Source organism: Corvus kubaryi, unplaced genomic scaffold (genome assembly GCF_017639235.1).
Source record: "Corvus kubaryi isolate FWS band 111438036 unplaced genomic scaffold, C.kubaryi_AGA036_p1.0 71, whole genome shotgun sequence".
NCBI classification, from domain to species: domain Eukaryota; kingdom Metazoa; phylum Chordata; class Aves; order Passeriformes; family Corvidae; genus Corvus; species Corvus kubaryi.
Genome location: NW_024582059.1, coordinates 11,951,920 through 11,968,145, shown reverse-complemented (window position 1 = coordinate 11,968,145; position 16,226 = coordinate 11,951,920).

The following is a 16,226-nucleotide window of genomic DNA, read 5'->3' as shown; positions in this document are numbered from 1 at the left end:
ACACTCTTTGTCTATAAGTGTCTGCTCTATCACACTATCAACACAATATAGGAATAGATCAAAGATTCCTAATAGGACAAAGTTTGATTAGCTCATAGGAATATAGGAAAAAACACATTTTTGGTAATGTGTAGTGACCTAAAGAAAGAAAAAAGCTAGCTTGTTTGCAAGTACATTCAATTACAAAATAAGGGAAAAAACATCCTTATGGTTTTTAGTGAGTCCTTGGTGAGTTTTTAACAGCCCACCTTTTTTAGAAAGATATTTTTATTTATGCTCACTAAGAAAATTTTTCCCTGCTCCTCAATGAAATTTACACTAGTAAGTATATTAGGAATGAAAAAAGGGAAATATTTTTGGGAACAAAGAGTGTATGAACATTTGATACTGAACTATGATGTGCGGAAGCAAATTAAGAAAGCTGCAAAAAATGTTTCAGAATTCAACTGATGTACACACTGGGGCATAAAATGTCTGTTCAAAAGAATTAAGGAAGGCTTCTGTCATGACTCAGTCACAGCTCTGCCCTCTTACTTCATTGGAGAGTGCAAATGTTATTTCTGGCTTCCAGGAGCAGTGGGAACAGCTTTTTCTGCCATTCATGCAGGCACCAATCCTGAACAGGTCATCTTAAGATGCAGTTCTCAGGAGGCTTTTTCCCAAGGCCAGAAAGAAGCACCCATGGAATACTTTCTTAGTCTCAAAGGAAAAAATAAAGAGAGATGCTGTGTTCAGTCTCACAAGGGCCCATCATGAAAAGGAAAGACTTTTTTCCCCTTCCCTTTAAGGTACATTTAGTGCAAGGTCGAGGAGGTTGGTGGTTGCAGCTGCCCACACCATGCTGCAGAATCCACTCCTCCCGCCAGGGCTGCCTTAGCCCTGCAGGGCCATGGGCAGCAGTGGGCAGTGCAAATGTATCCCAGCCATCAGTCATCTGGTTGGTTATTATGCTGAGAAGTTACGAGTTTGATTAGAATCACTGGGCAAAAGTACATGTGAGAGTCTTAATATGCCAGTTGTTACTCTCCTGAAGGACAGTGCTCTTTGTATTTGCCCAGATGGGTTTTGTAAATTATTTTTTCTGTTTGTGGCATCTGTTCAAACCGTATAAAGCAGAATTTCAACTGTATTAAATTATCCCTAGCCTGTAGTACCCCTTCTAATCACAATATATTATAGATACTTCTCCCCTTTGATCCTTCATTAATCTGATGGCGTTAATTGTTCATAACTTATTCAGGTGTTCCTAGATTTCTCACAGATTCTTTTAATTCAAACACTGTCACTAAAAATTCCTCATATAACAGTGGCAAGCATGGGGCTTTAGTACTTGATGAGACTGAGGAAGCTACACCTCCCATAAGCTCGGGAATGACTGGCTTGTGAAGGGAGCAGAGTTTGCAGGCCAGATCACAAATACCAGGAAAACAAAACAGAATCAGTGTGTCTCCAACTGATACTGTCTGTGTCCCTCAGTCTGTGAAATAAAAAAGTTTCTCCCAAGTGAGACTCACTGTCCCCTGGAATCTGAAACCCAACTGTGCCAACTTGGCTGGTTTATTTTAGCGCAATGGGAAGAACAGTGAGTCTTTGTCATAATAACAAAGGTAGAATATTTGCTTGTCACCAAATCCTACCCAAGAAGAGAGCTCCACAGACGTCACGCTGTACGTTTCAGTTTGTGACAACAATAATACCCAACAATAATAGCGCCTCAGGAGAGCTATTCCCCATTTTAAAGGGATATATGATATTAAACAGGGACACACCTGCCACCAGGTCAGAAGTTTTGTTAGTTCAGGAGGACATCCCTGGCTTCAGATATGTAGCTCATGCCCCAGTCTTAACATGGTCCTGACACTCAGTAATATAAATATTATACTGATTTGCAGGAGCGTGTTTTAGAATTATCTACAGCTAACTTTGCTGTGCCACAGGATGATAAATAACCTTATCACCCCTGTGCTGAGCTGATAAATGATCAGCCGGGCTCTGCTGGGCACACGCAAGTTGGTGCCCTTTGGAATCAGCGTTTAATACCTGTGCTACAGAACCTGCTGTTTGACAACAGGGTGTGCTCCCCTGAGGCGAGCCCGTGCAAGAGATGCATAAAGCAATTAAGAAGATTGTTGTTTCAAAGGGCCGTATCAGCTTACCCTTTTTATTATATTGCTTCCCCCCTGGAGAGCTATCACAGGGATCCAGAAAATTGGGCAATAAAAAGCCACACCTTCAATAAGCCCACATAGCCTCACTTTGTAACAGCATCTTTTTTAGTTAGTACCTAACTAGTACCTTTAGTTACCTCAGAAAGGGAGTCAGGTGGTTTCCCTATGGTCAATGCAGAAAGTTAAAGAAAAAACTTTCAATTTTGGCCAACTGCTATTTTAATCATACCCAGATAAGACTTCATGATAGAGTTTGCATCTAAAATACAGCAAGATAGCTGGGGTATGAGTATGTGTGTGCTTTTTGCAACAGGTTTGGAGGAACTAGCATTTGAAGCAAAAAAGTGTTAATTTGTGGCCTATTAACCACATAATCTGAAATCTGTATTACAGTTAGTTTTATCCTGTGTCACAGCAACAATCCCTCAGCTCTTGTTAGCTGTCTTGATTCAAAAGGCTCTTCCTGTTTGTTTGGGTTTTTTTATTATCCATTGGTAAAGTTATTTAGTGACACAGCTCTTCTACCAAATCTTGAGATGATCAGTCTTCCCTCTAGCTTAAATGGCTTTATTGATGATGTGACTATTTTAAATTCTGTTGCAGTCCTTTGGAAGGGGTCGCTGTGTACATCTCATTTGTTTTTACCTCTTGGGCGCTCACATTTGTCAGTTTTAGCACTTACAGTATCTTATCTAAAACATTTTGTGCCTCTCTTGTGAAAATGCAGGGAGTGAAGCTGATATACTGGGACTTGTATATACTTATATAATATAATATCATATCATACATTATATACTTATATATACTAATATAATATATATAATATATACTTATGCAGACATGCACAGATTCTAGAGCTTAAATATATGTACACTGATGTCCATTTCAGTCTTGGACCATTCAAGACTTTGAAGTTAAAAGCTATGATGATAAAAGAGTGAAGCAATTTTAAGATAAGTGAAGTGATAAATGAAGAAGTGATAATGTGCAGTACTTTTTGTAATCACAGGAAACAGAACATGCATCAAACCTAAGTTTAGGTATCACGCTATAGCAGAATGACCCCCCCTATCCCTACTTATAAAGTAGTTTAAATGTTTTCATAGCTGTATTCTTTAAACATCCCTTAAAGTTTGTACTTACTTGGAAAATCCATATGTAAAGCCCTGCACTAGGATCTAACCTTAGAACCAGAAAGAAAACACAGGATGGCACCATCATCATTTCCCTACATGCACAAAGAAGGTTGAACTCTGTAGTAATTTTTTGCATTAATGCTAAGATCCTGACTTGGCTTTCAAGAGGAGGGGGAAGGACAAAAATTCCCGACATTTCTCTCTTGGTCCACTACTACTTTTTAGAAAAAACTGATCATGGTAGCTTTCTTGCTTGCTTTTAGTAATTGCTGTAGGAATCTCAGACAAAATTCAAACTGAGATGCCAACATTTGAATTTTTGTCTCTGTGTTGAGCACAACATTTTGTCACAATCTGCTTTTCTACTCCCACTTACAGTAATTTTGTTCTTTCTGTAATTTGCTGTTTTCCTGGTATATCCTTCAATTTAAAATGACAACTAAGCCTACCAGTGCGTATTATCGGTACACATTACTGCAGGGAAAAAAAGCTTCTATGACAAATTTATTCTCTCAGATGTCTAGTTCTGACAACTGTCTATCAATTAGTGATCATCAGGCAGGTAAGAGTGGTGCTTTGACCATGAGCGACATGATCTGTCCAGGCAAGAGAGAACAGTGATTTTCTGATGAAATATTCTCATGATTATGCTGACTCCTCTTGGCACCTCTGTGGTGTGAAATGCAGTGCTCACACATTGCTGGCTGTTGGTGAACCCTCCTGTTGTCATCAGTTCCTTGGAAGACTCTTGTTTCTCTCAACCTCTGTAATATCTGCTCCCAAAGGAGTTCCTGCAATTTCTGTGGGGAAAGAACTTTTTACCTTTTGGGTTCATCTAAGAACATATAGACCAGCAGGAGTTACCATATCTAGGTGTCCCAGTTTGTAGGTTTGCTATGAGACTGGGTAAGAAATGTTTTGTTAGTAGTAATTTACTTTGAACTCACCTTTTATTTATTCCGGGGGGAAATACTAATAAAAATATTTGTTTAAGGCACAGTGACTAGCTGTTGTGTTTCTAAATGTTCATAAAATACACAGATGAAAGAAAGCACAATATCTACTTGTATTGAGATTAAATGTGAAATGACTCTCTTTTTCCCAGGCCTCAGTCAGATCAGAAAGCTGAGCTGACTCCCCTTAAATCCCTGAGCTCTCAGGGAAACCCTGGAGCAGGACAGAGGTTGGAAGCTTCTGGCCAGTTTTGCATGCACAGTAATTTTAAACCAACTGGCTCAGCCCTTTATTTACTGACCTGTTTAATGTGCTACCTACTAATCAGGTATTTGCTACTGCTGTGCTTAAGATCTGGCACTCCTTTAAGTAGATTAAATTTTGTTGTCTCTGTTTTGGAGATGCAAAAGTTGTTTTGTCAAAGCAGGTGTCATTTCTTGCACTTGACTGTCCAGTTAACAAGTGTGACACAGCAAGGGGTAAAACTTGTTTTTCATTACTTACTTTGTATTGTTTCCTATCTTAAGATGTACCCCATTATTAGGCCTTAATTAGACCAGACATCACTTTGTGGTGCCAACAGGCTTGGGGTGATTATTCTCCTAAGCCTTTTTTTCTGACGTTATCATATCAGTGATACAACCTGTAAAGCAAAGCTTTTGAAGCAGCAGTAAGAGGGATAAGTTGATTTAAGTCAGGGGAGGTTGACAGAAAATGATAAGTAAAACAGAAAAATAAAATGGGATTACTAGTCCTATAGAAGTTTTAAAACATACATCAAAGTCTGAAACAGTGTTCATACAACAGGACCAAACACAGGATTAAAATGTAGAGGGATCTCAACCCAAAATCTGTACACATGCAGCAGGGCTGGGCAATCATCACCAAGAACATCTGGGTAATGAGCAAGGAGGAACAGAGAATTCATGCAAGCTGAATTCATTCCTCTCTTCATCCTTGAAGGTACCCAGAAGTCTCGGGCAGATTTGCCTTTTTTATCTGATGTCTCCTGGATGGAAGCATGTGCTCTGCAGCACACGCCCATGGGGAGCCTGAGACATCCAACCTTCATGCGTGTGTTAAATTGGGGAAGAACTGGAACTGCTGCACGCACGCTGTGTCGTCAGCCTGTGCATGTGTAAAAGCCACTAGTGTGAAATCTGCATTCAGAGCAAGAGGCTGGCGCTAAGTGGGGCAGCCTGTAAAGACCTAGACAAAGGGCCAGAGTCCCTGCATCCCACCTGGAGAAAATCTCCAAGCAGAGAAAGCAAGTGTGTCTGGGAAACATGGACACTCCTGCTCTTGCTACTGTTTGGGCAAGAATTTCTGTGATCCCACAGTGACAGACTGTGCCTAAAAAGATGCTGTTATTTTCAACTAAAATTAAATGTCTGGTTCTACTGTTAGATTATTCCTGGTGTGCTGCAGCTTCAGGGACTGAGGCTGATGAGACTGATGGCCCTGATCAGTGGAGTTTGATTCTTTAGCTAAAATGCAAACTGCACTGGCTCAAACAAACTTTTCGGATTTTTTTTTTTTCCCTACAGAATGGATTTTATGATGTAAAAATAAAAGCATGCAGTCTTTGCTACATGCTTAACAGATATCTAATTCTTTAATGTTAAATTACCTAAACCAAATAGGTAAATAATAACCAAATAGGTAATAAAGCTGTGTGCTTGCTCTGTTATGAACAAAGCAAAGAAAGGGCAAGAGAAATGATTTTATTTTTCTTTCACATAAATACATCATAACTGTGAGAAGCATTCAGGCAGCAAAATCATGAGTAGCATATATGACTGTATAATAACCTAGAAAAATAAATAAAGGTGGCTGACATCCTGTTTCCTTTATGATGTACTGTACTGTAGAAGAGAGCGGCAGTTTTTTAGTTTTCATTCCAATCATCTAATGAGATAAAGTTTGTAAGAACGTGGTGTGCAGAGGAAGCCACCTCTTCTCAAGGGTTTTTTTGTATTTTTTTTTTATTTCCGTGTGGAAATTGTGGCAGTGTGTTCACTCACCAGTATTCCTTCATGAGTATGTGTGTGAGAGAAGGCACATCTTACTAGGGATGCTTTCAAATTCGTGGTTCTGATGCTCTCAGAAAGTATTAAGAGTATGTTTGGGTTTACTATGCCAGACAAACAGAGATAAGCATCATTAAGCTACAAAAAAAGTGAGAGAAAATATTAAATCATCACAGATCTGGTAATTTTCTGGTCACAGGGACTTTCCAAAGAAATACAAAAGGAGAGAAAAATTTTCTTTCAAATGTGCTTAACTGTACAGACACCAGTTTTCCCTGTGGCACATTTACCTGCTGTGAAATTTTTATCTCCAAATTAACAGCAAAAAATGCCCTTCTTTTCTCTTCCCACTTAAAAATAAACAAAGCAAATGGTTTTCAAGGACTGTGTTTTAAAATATCTGCTTCAAATCAATACTCACAAATATTTAGTCAGTTTCAACTTTTTCACTACTGACTTTTACTGCAGATTAAGGAAAGTTCTTGCACTAGTAAATATTAATTAATAAAAGTCACATTTTCACAGCTTTATCAACAAAATACAAAAAGAATTAATGAATTTTGCCAAATGAGAATTCAAAGAATTTGTGCATTTAACTACTCTAGTTTGATTCTAAGCTCTCTTTCCTAAATATATGTTAGGTCATGTTTCCCAAATGTATTCAGCCATGTGATATGTAGTACCAGCTCATTCATATCAGATGAAGTGTGACTGGAAATAAAGCTGGATCTTTTTAAGAAGACACAGTCCTTTGCTCCATATTTCCAAACCAAAATAGCCAAGTTCATTGTATTTTTGCTACATTTCATTACTGCTCTTCTTCCTTCTAAGTGAAGACTAATGTAAAGACAATCACTAAAGAAGCAGCAATCATAATACCCTATACTAACTAAATTCAGACTTACGGCTACCCACAGGAGAAATACATGACAGATCCATTGTTCTGTATTAGCAGGATATTGTCCCAGTATATGAACACATGCAAACTTTGAAGGCTTTGAATATTTAAGGCAAGACACTAGTGGCTCATCCCAGTGGGAACCACAGAAAAGGGGAACCTGATTAAATTTAATGTCATTGTCACTTTTTTTTCCATTGCTAAGAATTATATAGGTAGCCATAGCTACCACACTGTTCAGACACCATGACCACAATATTCTCCCTCAGAGGTTGGCGTCAAGGGCTGAATTATTCACTCCAAGAATGCGATTCATTACGAGATGTGATTCTCTCAGATTAAAAGATTTGTCAGTACATAAAATACATGTACATATTCTAGCAGCCTATTTTAAAATCGCCGTTATGCCCTTGCTAACCTCAAAAGACACCAATTTTTATTGGTATGACTTAAGTTTGGAGCACATCTGCTCCATTGAGAAAGCTCTAAAGTAACTGAGCAGCTTTTTACTATTTACTGTACAACAAATCATGAAATTGAAAACTAAGGCAGGAATATGTAGGAGGCTACTTACAGACACTGCAATTAAAATAAGAATGTTTTAAAGCTAGTTTCTTAGAAATGTTTGCCTGCTTGAACTGTCCCCTTATCTATTGTTTATTCTGTCAGATGAAACCTCAAATAAATATTCTGCTTAACTGTGGAAAGCACGTAACTCTGTTTCTCCACTGCTGTTTCTGTTGCTAACTCCCAGCTTCCCCAGACTTGCTTCACAGTGCTACCCCTAAGTTGGATAGACTAATTAGACTCATTTCCATCCCAAATAACTTCTGTGAGCATGCCTCATTTACCACTCACTGAGTTACATGAATAAAGAAATGTCTCTATCTGCGAGCATCTGCCCAGTGTAAAATGGCTGGTTCCTCTAACGTGGGTAGGGAATAACATTTTCTCCTGTATGTGATTCTAGTAGCCGATTTCATCATTTTTTCTTTTTGCTCACTAGGACAATCGAGCTCTAAAATAAAGCTCCAGCTCAAGGTGCTGACAAAGTTTTACACCACAGCAATCCTTTCACATACGTTGATTGCTCTGACTGAAGCCCAAAGTTTTGCGGCGTTTAGGGATGCGACGACGCTGAGCATGAGACGAGCAGGACCATTAACGTTTATGCAACTTGATCTCAACGGGGAGGCTGACGACAGGCAAAGTGGCAGAGCGCCCTATTCTATTCCCCTAATTGTTTCCAGCAAGTAGGGTACGGCAGGATTATAGGGGAGAGGTGGTAGGTGAGCAGAGAACTGCTTCACTCAGTGGTTTTCTCAAACCCCTTGGTCTCTGCTCAGAGTCTGTAGGAGCTTCACAAATCATACCACAAATCTACACAGGGCCCACAGAGACAAAATCTGAGGGCAGAGAGAATAAACATGGATACTGAATGCTTCTAAACTGGTCCATTTGCCAAAGTTGATTTTAATGAATGAATCAAAAAGTTTCTCTTTTTTGTTTTTTTTTTTAATGAAACTGTGTTGGTTGCAGAGAGGCAAGTATGTTATGCATTTATTATTATTTTCTGGTAGTGATTTTTAAAAATTAATCTGTCTGTTATGGTTTCCAGACAGATTTCATATCCATTGTCCTGTTTTGAATTCAAGAAAGGAATTTCTGAATAATATAGGTAGTCATTTTTGAGTAGTTAATATTCTAAGTTAACAATTTAACTAATGTAGCTTCTAACTTGCCAGAGGCCTTTACTCAAATCAAGTATTTTCTTCTGCAACCATTTCTTTAAAATTAAGGTGCCTACTCACAGCAAATAAATACTGAGCTGAACTAAGATACCAGCAATTGCGCAGCCAGCAGGACTAGAGAAGGGTTCATGCCCCTGCAGTCAGCACTGGTGAGGCTGCCCCTCAAATCCTGTGTTCAGTTTTGGGCCCCTCACCACAAGAAAGACATTGAGGTGCTGGAGGGAGTCCAGAGAAGGGCAACAGAGCTGGTGAAGGGTCTGGAGCACAAGTCCTGTGAGGAGCAGCCGAGGGAGCTGGGGGTGTTTAGCCTGGACAAAAGGAGGCTCAGGGGAGACCTCATCTCTCTCTACAACTGCCTGAGAGGAAACTGTAGCCAGGTGGGGGTTGGTCTCTTGTCCCAAACAACAAGTAATAGGACAAATGGTCTCAAGTTGTACTAGGGGAGGTTTAGATTGGATACTAGGAAAAAAAATGTAAAATATTATAAAAAAAAAATTAACAGAAAGGGCTGTGAAGAATAGGAATAGGCTGCCTATATAACAGAAAACATTGGAGTCACCATCCGTGGAGCTATTTAAAAGCCATGTAGATGTGGCATCTGTGGGCATGGTTTAGTGGTGGACACGGCAGTGCTGGGTTAATGGTTAGACTCAATGATTTTAAAAGTCTTTTCCAACATAAATGACTCTGTGATTCTAAAGATTAATTAGAATTTACTAAGACCATTCCATTTAGTAAGACCACAAGCACCACACAACTTTGGTCTCTTCAGAAACTGGAGCTAGTGTGGCTTCCAATAGCCCTGCCATTTTCTTAGAGGTAACCCAAATCCCAAGAGAAAAGCCTGAATTTGTGCCAGCGTGTGGGGGAAGCACTGCCAACAGCTGTTGACCTCCTGGAGGAGTGTGCAGTCCTGCTGCTGCTCTGGCTGGTCCACCATGAGAGATAGAGTGTGCTCTGCCCCAGGTACTGATGGACAGCTACTGGCCCACCATCCCCCTCTCCCCCCGTACAGAGGGATGCTTGCCCTCTGCAAACCTCTCTCAACTACAGAAGCAAGACAATCAGAAAGCAAATATTGCCCCAATGTCGTTTTAAGTCAATATTTTGGGCTGCTGCCTGGCCTATTTGATGACAGCCAGAGGTCGGAGGTCACCTACCTGTTGATGATGGCAGCAGGAGCACAGGAGGCAGCCAGCATTCTTCTTTGCCGCTGTTCAGCTAGGTTTGTTTGCAGATTGAATACGTCAATCACAGAACTCATCCCATTCTCTTCACTGGGAGCTTTCTGCTTGTGCAAAAAGGAGGGACTCAGAAAATGCCCAATTCTTCTTAGTGATAATTCCTATTTTTAGTTCTTCTGGAAAGCCTTTTGCTTCTCTTAAAAATTTGTGAGAGATAACAGTGCTAAACCCAGAGGCAGCCTGAACGGGATCAGGATTTGGTGCTAAACACTAAAGCTTCTGTCCACAGCACTAGAGAAAAGGAGACCTCGGAGGCCATCGGTATAAAGCGTGCGGAAAGCCGGCGCCACCGCTCTGCTCCGCAAAGGAAGCCTGGCATCTAGTGGACATTAGCTGTTGCATCACTTCTGCCTTTTTGGTTAGCAGGGCTGAAGGCTGCCTATACACCACCCAAAACCTCGTCCTGACCCCAAGTTCGTGTGCCTGACTGCAAGTTGTATTCAGATTTAGTCCTAATTGTGGTTAAAAACTCATGGCAACTCTTAAATCTGATCAGGTGCCACTTAAAAAGTCGAGCTCTATTATAAACAGCTCCTTCATGGAACTTGCTTTAGCACCATAAATCCTATTTTCTATGGGTTTTTTCCCCACAATGAATGTAAATGTATGGAAAAACAACATTAGATGATATGTGAGGAAATCATGCTGAATACCTGCTCAGAAGGAGAGATGCAAGATACAATATCAGTAAAAGTAACTACATGAAGGACTCGCGTTGTTACCATTTAATCTCAGATATATTCTTATTGGTTGTTCTAACAAGATGCAAGCCCCCTAAACTTCTTTCCTTACATTCTGAAGATAATTTGAATGCACATTACTCTCCTTGAGTCAACAGTTAAATGCATTTTCTTTCTTTTTCTTTACATTTCTGTTCTTATTCAGAGTTTATACTAGGCCAAGGGGTGAGTGTGTGTCACCCTGTGTCACCCTGCTTTGAACAGATTTGTTCCTTTCACTTACAGCAATAGTTTTCTGTACTTACTTAGGCTGAGTTGTATCTTACTGTGCACTCAGTCCCATTAGAAATAATAGGATTAGCTTTAAAATATGGTAGCATGCAACATTAACAGAAGGAAAGAACATGACCCATGTGATAATTAAATTATTTTACATTTGTTAATTAAGTAAAATTGTATTCCAGTGGGGGGTTTACAGTAGTTTAGAAAAAAACCTTATAATTTTCTCATAAATAATCCAGTAAGAAAACTGAAGGACCTAAGCCTCCGAAAAAGCCTGAGTGAGAGAAAAAAGTTTCATCTTTAAGTTGATTTTGAGCACTTTATAAATGTCGGCGGCAGTTTTCTCCCCCTGGTGGCCAGGAGAATGAGCTTGCTTTGGTTCCTAAATCAGCAACATCCCGGCTCCTGCTCTCCCTTCTTATTAGTCTGATGATGAGATTTTTGCCCAAAATGAAAATCGCTAGTAAGTCAGTATGTAGGACACAAGTCATTCTTTGTTTTTGATAGAAATGGCGAGAGAATTCTTCAGAGTGGTACTCAAAATATCAGTGGAGCAGTAATTGAACTCATGACATGCAGATGATGGAGTTGCCTTGCTTCAGTAAAAAAATCCGTCATAATTAAGATGTTTTACTAAATAGCCCCAGAAAAGAGAAAGGCCTAAAAATACATATTTTATTCTTCTTGGTGTTTTTAAAGGAGAGAATGTACTTTAAAATCATTAGCTTGTAAAGCTAAGACAGAAGTGACAAAAATGTTAATGACTTCATGAGTGTCTGAAAACGGAACTGTCAGCATACAGGAAGTTAGAAAATAAGGCACCAGAGTACTTACTAGGGAATACTTAGTAAATAGCTTATGCTATGCAGGCAATATATATTGTGTTTATTTGTGCTTAATGTGCCATGCCAATTAAGAGGCACATTTGTTTTCATCCCAAAAGGTTTATTCTGTTTTAATTGAAAATGCCAACAAAGCCTTAAAAGGTGAAGCAAGTCTTCAGAAACCCTTATTAACCATTCCCCTTGCCCTGCCCTTCAAAAAGAAGCAAATATGAACAGTCAGAAATTGAAAAAACTCTGGAGATTAATTTTGTGTGATGCTAAGCTCCTCTTGTGCTGTGAAAGAGAGGGCCACTCTTGCCACAGTGAAAGAGAGGGCCTTTTAAAAACATGCTGTATGGGAACAAACCAGGGACAACATGGTATTTATATGGATCACGTCCATTGGTTGATAGGTGCTTTATGGACTGCTTATCAGCTTGAGTTCTCCACCTCGGAGGCTGGAGATGCATTGGCTGGGTGATCTCTGTGCTCCAGCGCTTGGCTTTGGTGGGATCACAGGAGAAGGAAAGTTGCCCATTTCCACGTTTGCCACAGTTTTCTGTCTGTCTGTCTGTCTTTTTGATATTCATCACAAAGTGTGGTTGGCAGCAGGGATAAGAGAACCCCTGCCAGCCCCAGCCCCTGGCAGACCAGTGGATCCCTGGCCCTAGCAACAGCTGCAGTCACTGTCAGGACCTAGGAAGTCTGTCCATGCAGTCATGGGCCTGTCTTTCCTTTCATCCCTGAGCTACAGAGGGGCAGAGACCATGGGGGAAGAAGCAGCAGGTATTTAGAGGCAGTAGCGTCTACCTCTAGAACCTGTAGGCTTGCTCATCACAGCTTGAGATCCACTCCTTTATTCAGCATTGCCTCTTCCCTCTTTATGTTCTTACCTTAAAAGGAGCTGGGAATCTGGGGAGTTGTTACATCCCTGATAGTCTCATTACAACTCATACTGTAAATAGACTCAAACATTGTTTTTTCTCATTTGACATATGTACATATTGACCAAAGAAAACTGTAATGTATTAAAATCAACTGCACAGGCTTGTTCATGTGATATTTCTGTCTCATACGGTAAAAATTAATTGAAAGTCTTAACTAAAGAAAGCTTCCATGAGGTCTGCATGACTTTCTGAGTTGTCCCATGTTGTTCTTGTCAAAACGGGGTACAAGAAAACAGATTAGGGAGCTGGGGAAAGCAGACTAAGGAAACAGAGTAAGAGAGAGAAATTATAATTTTTAAAACGTAGTTGGAAGAGGCAGCAGGAGATTATCCAGTTCTTTCTCTGCCCGAAGGCAGGATCAACTATAACTATGTCAGCTTTGACAGATGTTTGCCTAACTGGTTCTTAAAAGTTTCTAATGATGACGAATTCACAATCTCACCAGATGTTATACTCCAGTGTTTAATTATCTCTGTGGTTTGAAAGAATTGCTTAAGCCTAGTGCAATCACTACATGTTCTGTTTTTCATGAAAATAGGGGACAGATGTTTGTCTACCTCTTGCAGTGTTTTTATGTGCACTTGCAGACATGTTCCCCTTGGTATTCTCTGCTTTATATTCAGCACATCCCATTTATTAAACTTTTCCTTAAAAGCCATGATCTCAAGAAATGAGAATAAATAGAGGTGGTTTCTGAACTGCCAGCCACAATAAAGCTGTATATCCCAAACTGTGTACCCCAAACTGGACACAGTGCTCTTGCCTTACTGGGCACTGGGCATAACAGGTCTGCTCAAAGAAAAGAGCAGTCTTGGGGATGTAGTGTTTTAGTACAACCAAACACAGCATTTCCATTTTTCATAGTGGTGTGGCCAGTTATCATTCCCAGTTATGCTTCTGCAGAAGAATGGTTATGTAGGCTATGTTTTTCCTCATCTGTTTTATCTGTATTTATGCCACTCTTTATTTTTTTCCTTTTTGATCCTGTATAGAACAGTGATTTTTGTGCTGTTGCATAATCATTTTCTAACAGTTTCTTAAATTTGCAAGATCACTTTGGATTTTAATCTTAAGTTCAGTGCAGTACTTCCAGCATGTTTACAGTCCTGTCTCAGTTTGGTGTCATCTGCAGTTTGCATCCTGTGACCTGGGTTGTAAATACAAGGATTGGACAGAAGCCACATGAACACCCCCACCCCCATATGATAAATTCTTCTATTCTGACCACTCACTATTGGGCCATTAATCAGTTCTGGAAATTGATCTGGGTTATGTTTCTGTGGCTTATGGCTATACCATACGATATCCCAAGTTATGGATATGTCATAATTACATGCTGCCAAAAGCCTTACTGAAGTCAACACAGATAACATTTGCTGTTTTCTCCATATTCATAAACCTTCCTGCTCTGCTTCAAAACAAACTAAATTGGTTTGACATTGCCCATTTTCACAAATCCATGCTGGCTGTTGCTCCCTAGGTGTGTGTGTGGGGTGAGGGTGTGGGTGTGCATTAAGTGATTATAACTTCTTGGCATTTTATTGGCATTAGTTCTTTCTCATTAAAAGTGTTTCAAGCTTGGTTGTGTCACAGCCCTGAAAATTATCTTTCACTTTACAGTAAATATAAAATCTCACTACACAGATAGAACAGGAAGTTGTCATCCTTTCCCCAAATGTGTGAAGCTTTTACTGTGCGCAAACAGTTAAATGCAGCCTAGTAACAGTAATCCTTTCTTGCAACGTTCATAATAATATGACAGTGTTAGATTAAATAGCAGTTAAAAAATGTCATGTAAATCCCAGTTTACCTGTGTGACCCTTCTAAATCCAGACGTTTTAAAGATAGCTTCTTAATGAGATTTTCAAGTTTGGAAACGGGAAGTAAAAATATTTCTCTTATATCAAGATATATTTTTAGGAACGAGGCTTATGTTCCTTGAATGCAAAATAAAATGAAACGAAGCGTATTGTTCTGATTACAGAAACAGAAATGAAGAAAGGAACTCTGATCCTAGAAGTGGAAGTGTACCTGTACTTACTCTCTTTCTGTGTGCATTTACAAAAACCATTACTCCAGCTTTTAAATATCAATATTTGAAGTAACAAATTATAGTAGATTATAAAGAAACCTGAAGAAAGTACAAAAACAGCTCAAAGGATGATTTGAGTTTTTCTCTTAGAAAAATAACTGGCCTAGCCATTTTTAGGATTAGATTATTTTTTTATCCAGTGCAGGCAAAGATTCTTTTAGCATTCTATTTGGAGTAAAATGAGGTTTTAGAATTTAAATTCATTAATTAAACACATAAAAAATATAACACATAAGTGTATGTAATGAAAGATTGTATATGCCTTGCTCCAGTTCTTTTGAGATTCAGAACAGTACATGACAGAACTCTGCTTCTGCTTACGCACTAATAACATGCTAGTGAATAGATTTTATTTGCGTAAGGACAAATTCTGCTCTTGAAAGGTACTCCTTCAGAAGTCCAGTTCAGCCCTTCTCTCTCTCAAAACTATCTGGGGAAAAATAGCTGGATCAGGTTTTATAAATACAATAAAAAAACAAAAAAACCACCAAAACCAAAATGATGTTGTAAAAATGTTTGGTGCGAATATGTATTTGCTCCTGTGTATGTATTTATGCAAGCCCTGTGACATTGTTTTGGTGAATTATGGGGACAGTTATATGAATGCTGGGCCAGAAGCTGAATTTTCTGTTCATTTTAACTGTCAGTTTCTGTACTACACAATGTCAAAAATGCCACAGTATAGGAGAGTTACAGCACTGTAGCCTGATAGAAGTAAGCCTAAAAAATTAGGCATGGAAGCACACACTGGAAATGTGTTTGTTTCAATTGACTCAGGAGGTAAAAAATACCTGTTGGCCTGCACTTTTGAGGTTATGCTCCTCTCAAAATGATTCCTCGAAACAAAAAAAGTGGTTTGTCTGCAAACACTACGGGAGGCCTCAGATGCAGGTAACAAACCAAAATCCTCAATAATGATGTATGTTCATACACTTCTGACCCTTCTTTTCATTCCAAAGGTCACATATTCAGCATTTCATGCAAAACTGATTCTGATGAAGCTGCATATTTTCAAATTCATTTAACTCGTGTTAAATAGATAGCAACTACTGCTTTCCTTTCTAGCATAATCTTCTCACTCAATATAGATTCTAACTGCTCAGGAAATGTAGGAGGCCATTAAATCAGGGGTGTTGAGGGATGACAAATTGAGCAGCAGATGATCATCCATAACTATGTGTTATCAGAAATGGTTTAAAGGATCTAAAGATAGCCTGCAG